Here is a 14,152-nt window from a genome sequence, read left to right on the forward strand (position 1 = left end):
TGCTCCAGCTTAAACACTGTGTCTAGATGTTGATACTATCATTTCCCCAAAGCTTCAGAAGATGGACCACAGTCTCTAAATGAATGTTTTAAATCAGAAATCCCAACCTGCTCTAGAACAAATCTTTGTAGACAGCATGGCTTTTGTGGCACACCTGATCACTGACAGTCATCCAGTGTGTTCTCTCACAGTGTGGCAGTGGTGATGACAGCTGTCCCATGCCAACGAGAAAAATGTATGCAGATGGTACTGTAACATTCTGTCAAACCCTCTATTTGAACCACTTACGATGAAGGGACAGTAGGTGGAGCTCTTCTCAGTGCCTGGACCTGTTGGACCGACCTCACACATCATGTGGAATACATCAAAAAAGAAGCACATCAAAGCCTCCTCCAGCTTCCTGGAACGTTGAGGTCAGCCACTGCATCTTAAATAGTGTATACACATCATTAATTTAAAATATTGTCATTTTTAACATTGTGTCCTGGTTCAAGCACCCGACTGTGAGCATGATGAAGCTTTCCAACAGCCTAACTGGGTGGTACAATGAGAGCCTGCAAACTAACACAACTGAGCTGTCAGCACTGCTGTGGAGGTCCATTTCTGCCCGTTCAAGAAATAAAATGAGCTGATCTCATAATATCCACTTTCCATCCATAAGTATGCGTTTGTTTTTGAATACTGCTGTCCTTTTATTTCATAATTAATACTTATTGTGTATATTTCAAAAATATATTGTTTCCCATTTGAAGTGAGCCTCCTTCAGCTCACAGCACTGTAGCTCTGACTTGGTCTCAAACAGTGAGTGTCCGGGGCCCTGTGTGTTTAATGTAGCTCCTGCTGTGTTTCTGTGTCCATAGATGAAGGCTGTATTAATGTTTTCGTTGTTGTTGTTGGTGGTGGTATTATTACATTACCTACAGCAATTGGATTTTGACTTTACTTACCAGTTACTCTACATTTTAGCCGACATGCTAGAGCCAAAGTGGTGCATTTTTATATAATCAGTAATCAACACACTGATAATTGTAATGATCACAAACATACTGAATATTAGATCTGATAATCTGATAATGATCAGACAGGCCTACATGTAAATATAAGTTACTTTTTATACTCAAGTACATTTACCATCACTGTGCGCTGCAAACCATGAGATGAAGATGAGTGAACACAAGACGAAGTCGTCAATCGGCTACTGCTGTTCGGATTCTGTCCAGCAGGTGGAGACAGACCACCATCAAAGACCGACGGTGTCGTAGGGAGGAAGTGTATGAAACCGTCATCATCATTATCAGAACCATCTCAATCACCATCAGCATTATTGTGTCCAGGATCCTGCCGCTTCTGCTCTGTCCCCGCCGGCAGCTGCTCACAGGCTCGAGGCTGACCTCAGCGGAGTCCCGGTGAGTCCTGACTGCGGTGATGTGCCTGACAGGAAACCTGGGCTACAGGGGCCCCAGCATGGCTGTGTCGATGTGCAGGCCGGTGTCTTGTATGGCTGCCTGCTGCTGTTTTACTGTGCGTAAAGCACGGACCCGTACCTGACCCCTCTGGTGTTATCAGTCTCACCGCGGCGTCTGCTGCAGCATTTAAAAAAAAAAAAATGACCGACCAGATACTTCATTTAAATATTAGGCTAAACCCCTGTCTCTTTACATTCATTTTAATGTTGAATTAACACACAGTCTAAACGAATAATCCTCTACCATATTAAACGAGTCACTACATAGTCGTGCATCTCATATTTATTTTCCAGTGGCCTTTTTACTTTTATGGAAAATAAAAATAACTGTAAATCTGTGGAAAAAATGGAACGATTTAATCAGGAGAGATATAATTAATTATACAAAACACCTCTGAGAGATCAGATTCAAGAGGTTACCATAAAACACAACCAGCAGAGCGTTAAAGTCTAGAATCATTTGACTCTAAATATGGTAGGTCTTATCTGCTGACCTCACTCCTCAGTGTGCCTTTAACTCAATGACTCAAGCTTGACCAATAAAGATATTCAGAGTCCAGTAAAAGGTGAATTTTTTTGAGTCTCATTCCCAGCTCGTCAGATGACGAGGCTTTGGTTGGGACTGAGACTCTGAGAGGAATCTTTCTAACAAATAGCTCCTTTAATACCACTCAGCTGTGTCTTAAACTCAGCACTTTAACACATTATTAGTTTATCTCCACATGTGTGCATTTAAAACTTAATAAAGGAACGTTATTGAATGTTCACACACAAACACACCTGAAAGTCTGACTATTTAAATGAATTTGAAAGAATTTTTCAGTCATGCAAATTCATCATAGAATTGCGTTCAACTCTGTGTTTAGAAGCAGGTAAACTCGTTGAGAAGATAATTGTGCATTGCGTCCGTCCTTCTGAAAGGGAAATTTTCCCTCCTTTTTTGGTCCAGTGAAAGGTGCACTGCTGCCGACCTTTAACGGGACTCCAACGGTGGGCGGTGGGCCAAGTTAGACATGTGTTCCAGGGGGATGGGGATGCAGAAGGAGGTTCCCAGGCTCTCCACGCATGAGTCCCAGCATGCCGAGCAGAGGAAATGTAAATGTGACCACCCACCTCTGAGGAAGAAATGCTGTGTTTTTCTATTACCTCACCTCTGTTTCTCCTGTTTTTACAGTACCAGGTTCATTTCTACACAGAATGATTGAAGAGAGCTGTTAAATGATGCTACTGCTACTGTCTGAGTCCTGCATGGTACCTGTAGCAACCTGTGTTTGATATTTCATGGAAACAGGGCAGGAAGAAATGAATTAAAAGAATGAATTAGATTTGAATTAACATGTAATCAAAGAATTCTCACACTGCTTTCCACGATTTCAAGTTAAACATTTTAGTTAAAATATTGTATTTGTGTATCAATTCATGTAGAAAGTCAAAGTTAGTTTTGGTTAGTTTAATCTCTGTTTGCTATGAATTCATTACATTTTTCATCATATTCAAGATTATGTTTAAGTCAGTCATATTGAACAGCAATAGAGAGACAGCTGTTTGAGGGGATAAAGAAAGATTTTGTTCAGTTACACGTTGTCTAACTAGAGATGTGTCTATATTAGTGATCACCGTCATATTCAAAAATGAAATATTGATGTTGTGTTAATAGTACATGATAAAATTATACATTATAATGTATTTCTGTTCTCACTTTGTCAAAGCAGGTGGAGATGATGCACATGATTGCCACCCACCATAAAACAAAGTATTCTTCTTTTAGACATCTTCACAGTCATGGTTACAGCCTCTCGCTCTGTCACCATACATTTGAATTTTGAGTGTAATTCTTTTGGCAACAGAAACCAAAAATCAAAATGATGCCAAAATGTAAGAATTTTCTTTAATAATTATAAAAAATAAAAAAATCTGCACTTAATATGATTATATTTCTGTTGTGAAGTCTTAAGGTCATGATAAGTGTATGGTGAGTGTGACATCACGACAGCCCTCTAGACACCTTGGACACGAGCAGCTGAACAAGAACTCACAAGAACCTCACTGTTACGGGCCAAATAAGGATTTCAATCAGTAAATGTGCATCCTTGTGCTCTACAACAGTGTAGCCTAGCTCAAAATACACATGTACAGACTGATAATGCACTTGACATCATGATCGATCGGAGGAAGTCAGCTCTGCAGCGTCCACGCTCGCAAATTTAACTCATAGTTCTGACATTTTCCCACATTCTTTTAGAATAACAATTGAAACACCTCTCCCAAACAGCATCATTACTCAACACATTTTCTTTTCATTTTTATACTCTAAATGTACTAAAGAGAACTTTTATCTGCTTATGAAAAAGTGTCAATCAATACTGACCATCAGGGAGAAGGTTGGCTAGTTCTGCCTAATTAATGCCTGTCATCGGGTTGGATTCTGACTCTTTTGTCCAAAGGAGCCACCAGAATCATCAAAACATTCATGTTCTCGGCAGCAGTCCTCAGTGTTCTACTCTCCTGATTTACAAAAACATATGACACTTTGAAGATACTCTTGATTTTAATTCATTCAGGTATGGAGATGTTGTGATTCTGCCTCCACTCCAATACAATGGAGTTGAATGATTTTTTTTATCATAGTGTTGAAGAATTACATAAACAGAACATGTGTCCACATCCACATTATTCTGGGTATTCCACACACCACACTGTTGTTACTGGTACTAGTTTGAGAGTCTTAGAGACAAATAGCTACACCAAAAACTGTCTGGTTGCTAGTTTGGGTGAAGTTTACCTTTAACATGTGTGGTACGTCTGTGCTTTAGTTCACACTTAGTTCTTATCTTATTATCCATATGCTTTCGGATTGTATTGCCATTTTGCTTACATCTCTGTTGTTCTGTTCTTTCTTTTTACTTCTTTTTTCTTGCCACAGTAGCCTCATTCTCTAGGCAGGCATCAAAATTACATCACTGTTTCTTACCAAAGACTTTGACTGCAGCAGTATGACCAGAAGAACACAACACAACTCATCCCTCAACTCGGCCCTGTAGGAGGATTTTTACTGTCACCATCACCATCAGAGCCGAGCTCACAATAAAACACAAGTACCACTTCTTCATTGAACATTTCCTTTATTGAAGTAATCATCCTGCTAAAAAGCTGAAGGTGGGTGAGCAATAAGGAAAAGTGTCAGTTACCGAGGGGTTGTGGTGCCTTGCTCAGAAGCAGAGTGGGGCAGGCTGGAGGGTGCAGGGTAGAGGCTGGGCCCAGCTGACCGATGCCCTTTCATTATTGCACTGCTTGCTGCAGCTCCAACAGTAGTGCAACAGGGAAAGAGTGTCAAGCAGAGAGCGTCCTGGAGATGTCGTCCGCAGACACACAGTCAGTGTCTTCAACTTGTTCAGTCTTTAACCAGCACTTCTCTGACTGTCCCTGCTCCGCTCAGTGTGTGCTAATTCTGAGGAGTCACTCTACAATTCATTGCACTATACTTTGAAAGACTTTAGGCAGGACCAAAAGAATATATATATGATAACATGGTGTCATGACATTTGATTAAATGTACTGTTCGCATGCTATGACCACTGTATTTTTACCAGTAAGAAAACAATGTTTTCTCAATTGTGAAAATGCAAATTCATTCGAAACTCAATTCATATTAGTATTATACCTTTTTATGTAGTCATTTTTCAGAAAGCAAACTAATTGATCAAAAGTCATGAGGGTGCTTACTTTGCTTTTCCTTTATTTTAATAATTGTATAATTCCTTAATAGTATCATGTTTAACACCACTGCCTCCAAACCTGGAAAGTGACACTTAACAGGGCCATTCCTAGTCTCCCCCATCAGTCAGGCTGATCAGGCCGGTAAAGTGCTCAACACATGCACAGGCTCATCATTTCATATTCAGGCTTGTTGAGGTGAAACGTTAAACAGTATTCTCAGACAGTCAAAGAATTTTAAATCAGTTAATATTAAAGCTACAACTGAAGATTTCATTAATAATGTTAGGACTTGTTGTTCTACTACAGGGGTGTCCAAACTTTTCCCTTCTGTGGGACAAAACTGAAAAAAAATGGAGAATAAGTTCCCTGCACATATTAACATATTGTTTTACTTAGACAAAGTCTCTCTCTCTCTCTCTCTCTCTGTCTCTCTGTCTCTCTCTCTCTCTCTCTCTCTCTGTCTCTCTCTCTCTCTCTCTCTGTCTCTCTCTCTCTCTCTCTCTCTGTCTCTCTCTCTCTAGTACTAACATTAATTGGATGGACACACAAAAGCCTGGACATTTCCCTCACAGCAGATGTTAAACTCTGTCACATAGTATCACACTGTATACTGAATGTCAGTAGTGTCTGTGTGACATCGGCTGCATAACACACCAGAGGAGGAAGATCATCCCTCAGAGCCAAGACCCTATAAGCAATATTGCACTACTGTATCAACTCTAGTAAAAGCAGAGGCAACATTGATAGGGTCTAGTCTGCGAGGTGATGTAGACGAGACAGACATCAGAGAAGAGACCACAGGTTACCACAGTAGACACAGTTGGGAGGAAGTGAATATCAGCTGCCCAGTATTCTTTACAAAGATAGTTGGTAATGGTAATGTTGTGAAATAACTTATCATTGACTGCTAGATCAGTAAAACAGTACTCACACAACAGTCATTTTGTACATTTGGTAGCCACACCAAAGCCATGTAGCCAGAGTTATATGAGGTTAGTATTAAAACCACTCAAAAACCACTCTTGTTGGACATGTTGGACAGTGCATGCATTTGCACTTTATGTTCTATTACTGGCTGCGGAAATCTTGTACAGAACTATAGGTGTGCTTCTGTGTTTGCACACCATATTCTATACTGCCTGCTATCTATCTATCTATCTATCTATCTATCTATCTATCTATCTATCTATCTATCTATCTATCTATCTATGGACCACAAGTCTCCATATTTCCATTTATCAGGGTTGAGGAAATAGTTGGGTTATAATAAACGGAAAGGCCTTCTGGGTAACCTCTTTTATCTGTCAGTAGCAGAAACCCTGACCCTCATTAAAAACAAAAACTTTGGAGACGAAAGCCATAACAAATTCTACCCTCTTTTTCCCCCTTTTGCTCTTTTAAAAATGGTCAGAGGCCTTGGCACATGTCTTAGACCTGCTGTAAGCACACAAGCAGCTCACTATGAGGTGAAAAAAACCACTTCTTTATGACTTATGCTTATGCTGCAGGTTACAGTCACAAACATTGAACATGTTCAATTTAATTTGCCTTATATTTGTCTTATTCAACAATTTAGTGAAGTAAAGCCTTGTTTCACCTCGAGTGACTCTTTTTAGCAGAATGAATTCATATAGAACAATCACCTCAACATTCTGTCAGGAGTGTGACTTTTCATCGTTCGGTGTGTTATTTTTACAGCTATGAGATGATGTTAGGTCTACAGAGGGGTTCACAGATGAACTTTCATTCTGTTTACAATTGGAATTATCATGCCACTTGGAGCCTGTTAGCGTACAGATCAGGGCTGCAACCATCTACAGTATTTATTATTTATTAATCCACCATTTTTTCTTTCAATTAATCAATTGTTCAATAGAATCTCTGAAAATAGCACGAAAAGTCCCAAGTTCCCAGACATGACAGCTACATCTGCAAATGTCTTCTTTGTCTGATCAACAGTCCAAAACACACACACACATATATATCACAGATAACACATATTCCATTTACAACAACAGAGTTTGGCCATTTTTGCTTAAGAAATTTGAAAAATAACTTAACATGAAATACTATGAATCATTTCTTGTTCAGCTAATCAAGCGCTCAACTAAAGCTGTGCTTAGATGGCAGGCCAATCAGAAGTGTGCCAACCTTTCTGCATGTGTTAACAATGTAGGGTGTCGGAAAGTAATGCACACTGTTGATGCAGCTTTACAGCATGGAAGCATGAAAAATAGAGATCTATAATCTTGTGGTTCCACACAAACGCACAGTCCGGTGGCTTTGAAGAACTCCATCACACCACACCGCTTGAAATACATATTGTTCATCTAACCATCCATCTTGATCTTAAACATTTAACAGCTACCCTATACCCTCTAACCTAACCTGCAACATCAAGATCAATCATAGAGTTTGCTTTGATAGGAGGAGCAAATCATGTTCATCAAATGATGACTTGACTTCCCTACACCACTGATGTTATGCTTTTGGCAGTTGCTCTCATACACTTACATTAGGCGTATGACTTTTTGGCAATCTCACAATTTGATCAGATTTTGTGTCCAATCTGAACCAAAATCACTTTTCGATTCAAAAAAATTGTTGATTCAAAATTGATCGTTGATTGAATGCGTGCTTAACCATTAATTGGGGTCCTCAATCTGCTAAAAAACGAGACACTGTCTGCACCATTTTTTATCTTGAAATTTTGAACATTTTAAATTAACAGCAATAATTAATGATTTCATTTGGGAGCACCTATGCGTGCATGTGGACAACAAAATAAGTGTGATCTACTGTCTTATTATTGTTGTTAGTCTGCTGAGCATAAGACGCGCTTTTGAGTTAAAAACAGACCGAGGTATTGTCTTCACCACAGAGTTTGTTCAATGTAATGGATACTGCGATGTCTTTTTGTTAGCTTGTTAGCAGTTGTCAGCTGATCTTGTGTGTAACTGCTGACCGTCGCTCCACTCCAATAACATTATGTTGAACCACTCAGTACGGTATTAAAAGGTGTTCACAACCACATGGCCTGCTCAATGTCGTCATTAAACTTTAGCAAATAGATTTGACATTTGTAAATAGATTCAGACATTTTTTGACACAGCCCTAAATTATAGCAGGACGAAGATATGATTTATTGTCATCACTGCATGTCTTGATGCAAAAGAGACTTTGAAATCCAGAGTGTCTAGTCTGAGACGTATCAAAAAACCACCTCCAAATGTACCTTCGATCCTGTTCACACAAATTGTTTTTGCTGTCCAGATTTCAGTCTTATTCTGGATAGCCCCCAACCCCCTCTGTACATGATGTGTCACACATAGCACCTGGAGGCTCTCTGAGTGATAAGATCACAAGGTTCAGGTGTGTTTATACCTGGATCTACATATTGCTGAACATGACCACTGTGGAGACACGTTAATGGCAGCTGTAATTGCAGTAATAGTCCCTCCTCCATTGACAAGCCCCATCAGCAATGCTTCAAATATATATAGACCCCGTCTGTTCTGGTATTTGCCTTCAAGCTCAATGAGACAGACAAGCATCTACATGCTGCTCAACATAACATGCGCCACCAGAATGATGGAGGCTTCCATTGTTTACATGTGGAGCAGTGTTGGGAATAACATAGACTGCTCTGCCAGCACAGACTCCACAGTATGGCTACACTATAAATGTCACATTCAAAAAAAAAAAAAGAAGGGAAAACTATGACCTCCAGTATATATAAACAAAAATACTAAAATACATTAATTCATGTCTGGATTGCAATTCCACTATTTCATGAACAAGTGTATGCTTTATATGGTTTAAGATATCAAATGTTTATATATTAAATATTAAATTTTCATTATTGAACTTTACATTAAGGAAATCAAATCCAATACTTCCACTAAGAAAGGTGAATCATCGTGAGATAAACCAACAGAAACCATATCAATGAAACTCTTTTTGACAAAAGTTTTTTTTCCCCTCAAACAGCACTATTGTTCATACTACTTGATTAATGTAGTTGAGCATCAGTCAGAGGCTTAAGATATTACTGATCAGAGGAAGTGTTTTACCCTCCACCCCATTCTCACTAAAACACTAAAGACACACAAGAGCAAATTCCACAGTGGCCTGCAAAACAGGGGCTAAATATGATGCTACAGGCTCAGATGCTCCAATGTGTGCATGTGCACGCGCACACACACACACACACACACACACACACTCAGACACAGAGAGAGAGAGACAGAGAGAGAGAGAGAGAGAGAGAGAGCAAAGGCAGTGACTAAGGACGATGAAAACCAAGCCCACCCCCTCACCCCCTTCATCAAGAGCGGCCCTGCCCTCCAAATTCCTCAGAAGGAGCCCCATCCCCCCATTACGACCTGCCCCAAATAGGAAACTTACCCCATTTTTCCCACCCACACCGTGACTTCTTCAAGCCTGCACATTCAAATTATGCTTTCAAAAGCCGAGTGAATGGGAGGGTAAAAAGAGCCACACCACATAGAACACACACACCAGGCACACACACACACACACAGAAATGACTGCAGCATTAACTTATAGGTTCAAACATTCCTTTAAAGGGCAATCACATACAGTTGCTCTTTTTATTGAAGGGGTTATGATCACAGGTCAAATGTCAATAAACTAGGTTTTACACAGTTGAAACCAAATTGTATTCTAAAATAGATATTTTTAAATAGATGCTTGTATTTTTGATTTTTAAAATGTTTACAATTTAAACACTTAACAAATGTTTTAAACAAGGCTAAATCATATTTTAGAGAGGGGCTGATTTGTATTTTATGATAAATAATTAGCAGTACAAAAATTGTGTAATAAAAAGTGCTGCATATCTTTTGAAAATCAGAAGAAAACAAATCTTTTTTTTTTTTTTTACAGAATGGTCCTTTTTGCCCTTTTTTGTTTCTAAAATACAAATGTTCACTAGCTTCACCACACCAACAGACATTTACAGAATGTCTAGAAGATTTATGTGAATAAAAACATATCACTTCTGCAGTTAAAATAGATATTATGGTCAGGTTCAACACAATTCTCGATTTTTATTTTTGATCATAGTAAAATCTTATAAAATAACAAACCTGGGCCCTGCAAGGAAATTTAAGATAAACTTGATTTACTATAAGTGATTTCACACTTGTGGCCGTGCATGAAACAACACTGTAGACTGTCTAACAAAATGTGTGAAAAGTTGGGAAAGTTGACCTTAAAGCACATTATTTAATCTGACACATAGTCTGCGATGCAAACCGAGACCGAGACATTGTGAACACAATGTTCTTTTTTTTCCAATGGAGGCGTGGTCCAGGAGGCCTCTATCTGCCCGTGTAAAATACAGCCTAATAATGCAGCATGCTTGAACAGAAAAGCCACAGACTCTTCCTGTCATAAGAACCTCTGGCCTCAGCGCCGAGTTCCCAACAACGGACTGAGGACCTCCAGCGGTCCAACAGGGAGTTTCCAAAAAATGGATACCTTTAAGGCAATGAAACTCTAAATTAAATGTGTTGTTTTTAGGCCACATTATTAATTAATCTAAATGGGCAGTTACTAATAATATATGTAAAAAATCACGTTAAAACAAAGATGGCTCCTCTTGGTTTTTCTTTGAAATTAAGGTTACATTTAATTGTGGACATTTAAAGTGAAAAAGTTCATTATAGTATATTATAGTTCATAATCAGTATATATATAAATTATTATTATTATTATTATTATTATTATTATTATTATTATTATTATTATTATTATGGTGTTTCGGAGTAAATTACACATAGACATAGACATCAAACTTTAAATCTCTTGTATCAGCAGTTATTGTTTACTCTATTCATGATATGGTTTTTTATGTGAAATGACAATTGGACTAAGATTCTAAGAATTTTACAATGTGAACTTACCCTCGTCAAGCAAAGCCCAGCTGTGGTGAAAACTGCTCCAATCTACTCTAAACCTATGGCTTGGCTCATATGACCGGTGGTAGGTGTGTGTGTGTGTGTGTGTGTGTGTGTGCATGTGCATGTGTGAGAGAAAAAGAGAGAGAGAGAGCGAAAGCATTTTTATTTTCTTGCCTATTTTTCTCCATTTGGCAGTATCCGTCCTTCTGCTGCACTGCTACTGTAGTATAGGGCGAAGGCCGAATGCTATGACAATACTATTGCACTGCTTTAGCGGATGGTACAGTAGTGCAACATCGTCAAAGCAGCTGACCTCTGCATGCTGGGACACACACATACAGACAGAATGTGAGCAGCTCTTTTTCGGGAGCCATACCACACACATATACACCACGCTGGAGACTTACTACGAGAGGATGAGCATCTAAATATATAAAGCTGTGACACAGCTTTGCACACTGTGGCTATCTACACATGCAGACCATTTATGGCCAAATGAGAGCCAATTCTATATTTTTCTTGTCACATTCAAATAAGATTTGTAAGCAGAGGAAGAGGGAGGCGTGGAGAAGGGAGGGGAGGCGTGGAGCGTGTGTGTGTGTGTGTGTGTGTGTGTGTGTGTGTGTGTGTGTGTGTGTGTGTGTGTGTGTGTGTGTGTGTGCATGTGTGCGTGGCGCTTGTGTGTTGTCAGCCAATGCCCTTTTAATATTGCACTGCTCATCTGATTTCACAGTAGTACAACAGAAAAAGGGCTTTGGACAACAAAGCTGTTCCTCAAATCCTTTCAATTTCTATTCAATAGAAAGCATGCAAGCTGTCAGCTCCAATGTTACTAAACTATGTAGACAGTACGGGGCCTGTATCTGTGAGCCTACCACCAAACAACTATTAACATGTTAGAAGCCATATGCAAACCAGCAGCCGTGAAAATACTGAATAGGCTTATTAGGTTCAGAGTACAATGTAGCCTAAGTGGTGTTACACGCATAAATAGGAAATCCTATAATATATGCAAATTGGACAGGAAATTTTAAACTATGCTGAAATTAATTTATGAAAATAAAACTGGAATGTTTCTTGATGGTGGTTTCATATGATTGGCTGGGTGGCACCTCTCTGTAGGTCTGTGGCCTTTCCTGTCCTTTGTTCCAGTCAGCATTACGCTATAAGAACGTGAGGGGAAACATATTTACTCAAATCAAAACCAAGCTGTTCCTATAGGCAGCGGCCTCACTGTAATCAGGCAGTCAACAGGACTAGGCCTGGAGGAAACGAGGGTGGAGAAAACATTTCGTATATAGGGCAAAGAGCACAGTCTGCCATACAATCCCAGAAACCTTCATTTAATACCTACTATTCCTGTCCCTTTAGCCAAAGTGGCAATTTGAAACCCTCCTCGTGTATGAAAGCAAGGAGTGGGGGGCCTGTCATGGGCTTTGTTATTTCCAGTGTGGAGAGAAGTTTAAATTCAGCCAAAGTGCTTATGTTCCTCATCAAAACATTGTTAAATATACACATGTGCACGCGGATCAAAGAGCAAACGCCATCCATATTCACACCCAACAAATGCCACAAAACCACAAGCTAGCTAACACAACTTTTCTAGTTACAATTTAAAGCAGGCTAAAATAGCCCTGAAGAAACGGATCAAAGTGTCAGAAATCCCCCTCCCCTCCCCCCATACGTTCCCGTTAAAGCTCAGTGTAACGTATTAAGGTGTTTTGAAAATGCAGTCACACCAAGCACACATTCCTCTGGTGAAAACAGCTACAACCAAAACAGTTTCAAACATAAGGACATATGCGTCTGTGGAGACAATGACATATAACACCATGTTCTGTGCACATCTGTGTAGAAGTGTACATTTTACAAGATAAAAGCATCGACTGTACCGCACAGACCCACACTACAGCTGGGCCTGGTGCAGGCAGTGCTCCTACACCTACAGCTCACACACATTTAGCTTTACATGTTTCTTAAATATTGTTATGCAACATAAAACCACAAATTTCAAAATATTTTAGGGCAAAAGATGCTGAGAATTATTTATAATATTGTCTGTATGCTGTACACAAATATTACCCTATACCCGCAACTGTAAGTCTAAAACATAAGCTTAAAGGCTTAATAACTAGGTTATCATATCATAGGGAAACTAATGAGTCATTTGTGGTTCTGATAGGATCAATGGGCTGACCCAGCGAGCAGGGGTGTCTCCCTGACCCCTCTCTATATTAGCTCATATAATAGCCTAACTTACTTACTTTTGATATCTCAGTTTTGGGCCATGCATAGTACCTTGCATGGGCACACACCTGTCAATCACTCCCTTTCTCACGCGTGCCCCCAAGTGTGCGCGCGCTCGATCAACCTCCCCTTCTCTCTCTCTCTCTCTCTCTCTCTCTCTCTCTCACTCTCTCACTCACTCACACACACACACACACACACACACACACACACACACACACACACAATAGCTTGCAATACAGTTTTTAAGCAACGAGAGCTCGCGGAGTCTATCCACGGCCAATCAGACCCACCGACTTCCATGTCTTGTCCGCGAGCTCCACACCATCTCCGCCCCGCAGCAGCAGCGCTCCCCCTCGCGCAGAAAGAGGTTCTGCTGAACGGTACCTGGCAGAGGCAGGGCCGGTTCGTACAGCTCAACACACAGAAAGGAGCACTACCGAGCCAAGTTGCCCACTTTGCCCACGTCCTGGCCGTGAGCGCCTATCTCCCACACGTACGTCCGTTTCGACCGCAGCGGCGGCTCGCGGGGCGTCGCGGCCCCTCGGTTAGAAAAACGGGATTTCGTCTGTTGGCAACCTCACGGCCTCCCAGCTCCGGACTCCATCTTTGACTAGTTGACATTCAGCTCTTGCCGAGACAAATTCCTTATTTGCATGCCAGCCTACCATTCGTCCGTTTCTGCGCTTGTCTCCGCTCTCATTGGTGGAAAATTTATCTCATCACCTTCGGGATTGGCCACATACCAAGGGACGTCATGGTATAGTTTAATTTTAACAATGAACACAAATTTCTC

At 40.2% G+C, this 14,152-nt stretch overlaps 1 long non-coding RNA gene across 7 annotated transcripts; it reads left to right on the forward strand.

Annotated features, from left to right (window-relative positions):
* Nucleotides 1-458: 458 nt before the first annotated feature.
* Nucleotides 459-8,620, forward strand: LOC119019428. Of its 7 annotated transcripts, XR_005075039.1 has the most exons (8): nucleotides 459-660; nucleotides 1,221-1,406; nucleotides 2,415-2,560; nucleotides 2,640-2,716; nucleotides 3,175-3,218; nucleotides 3,414-3,541; nucleotides 3,910-4,026; nucleotides 4,389-8,620. It is a non-coding gene; the product is annotated as an uncharacterized LOC119019428 (long non-coding RNA). The 7 variants fall into 7 exon arrangements; XR_005075037.1 differs by having other exon boundaries at nucleotides 3,414-4,026; XR_005075038.1 differs by lacking the exon at nucleotides 3,910-4,026.
* The last annotated feature ends 5,532 nt before the right edge of the window (nucleotides 8,621-14,152 follow it).

The sequence above is a fragment of the Acanthopagrus latus genome, chromosome 5, assembly GCF_904848185.1.
Source record: "Acanthopagrus latus isolate v.2019 chromosome 5, fAcaLat1.1, whole genome shotgun sequence".
In the NCBI taxonomy this organism is placed as follows: domain Eukaryota; kingdom Metazoa; phylum Chordata; class Actinopteri; order Spariformes; family Sparidae; genus Acanthopagrus; species Acanthopagrus latus.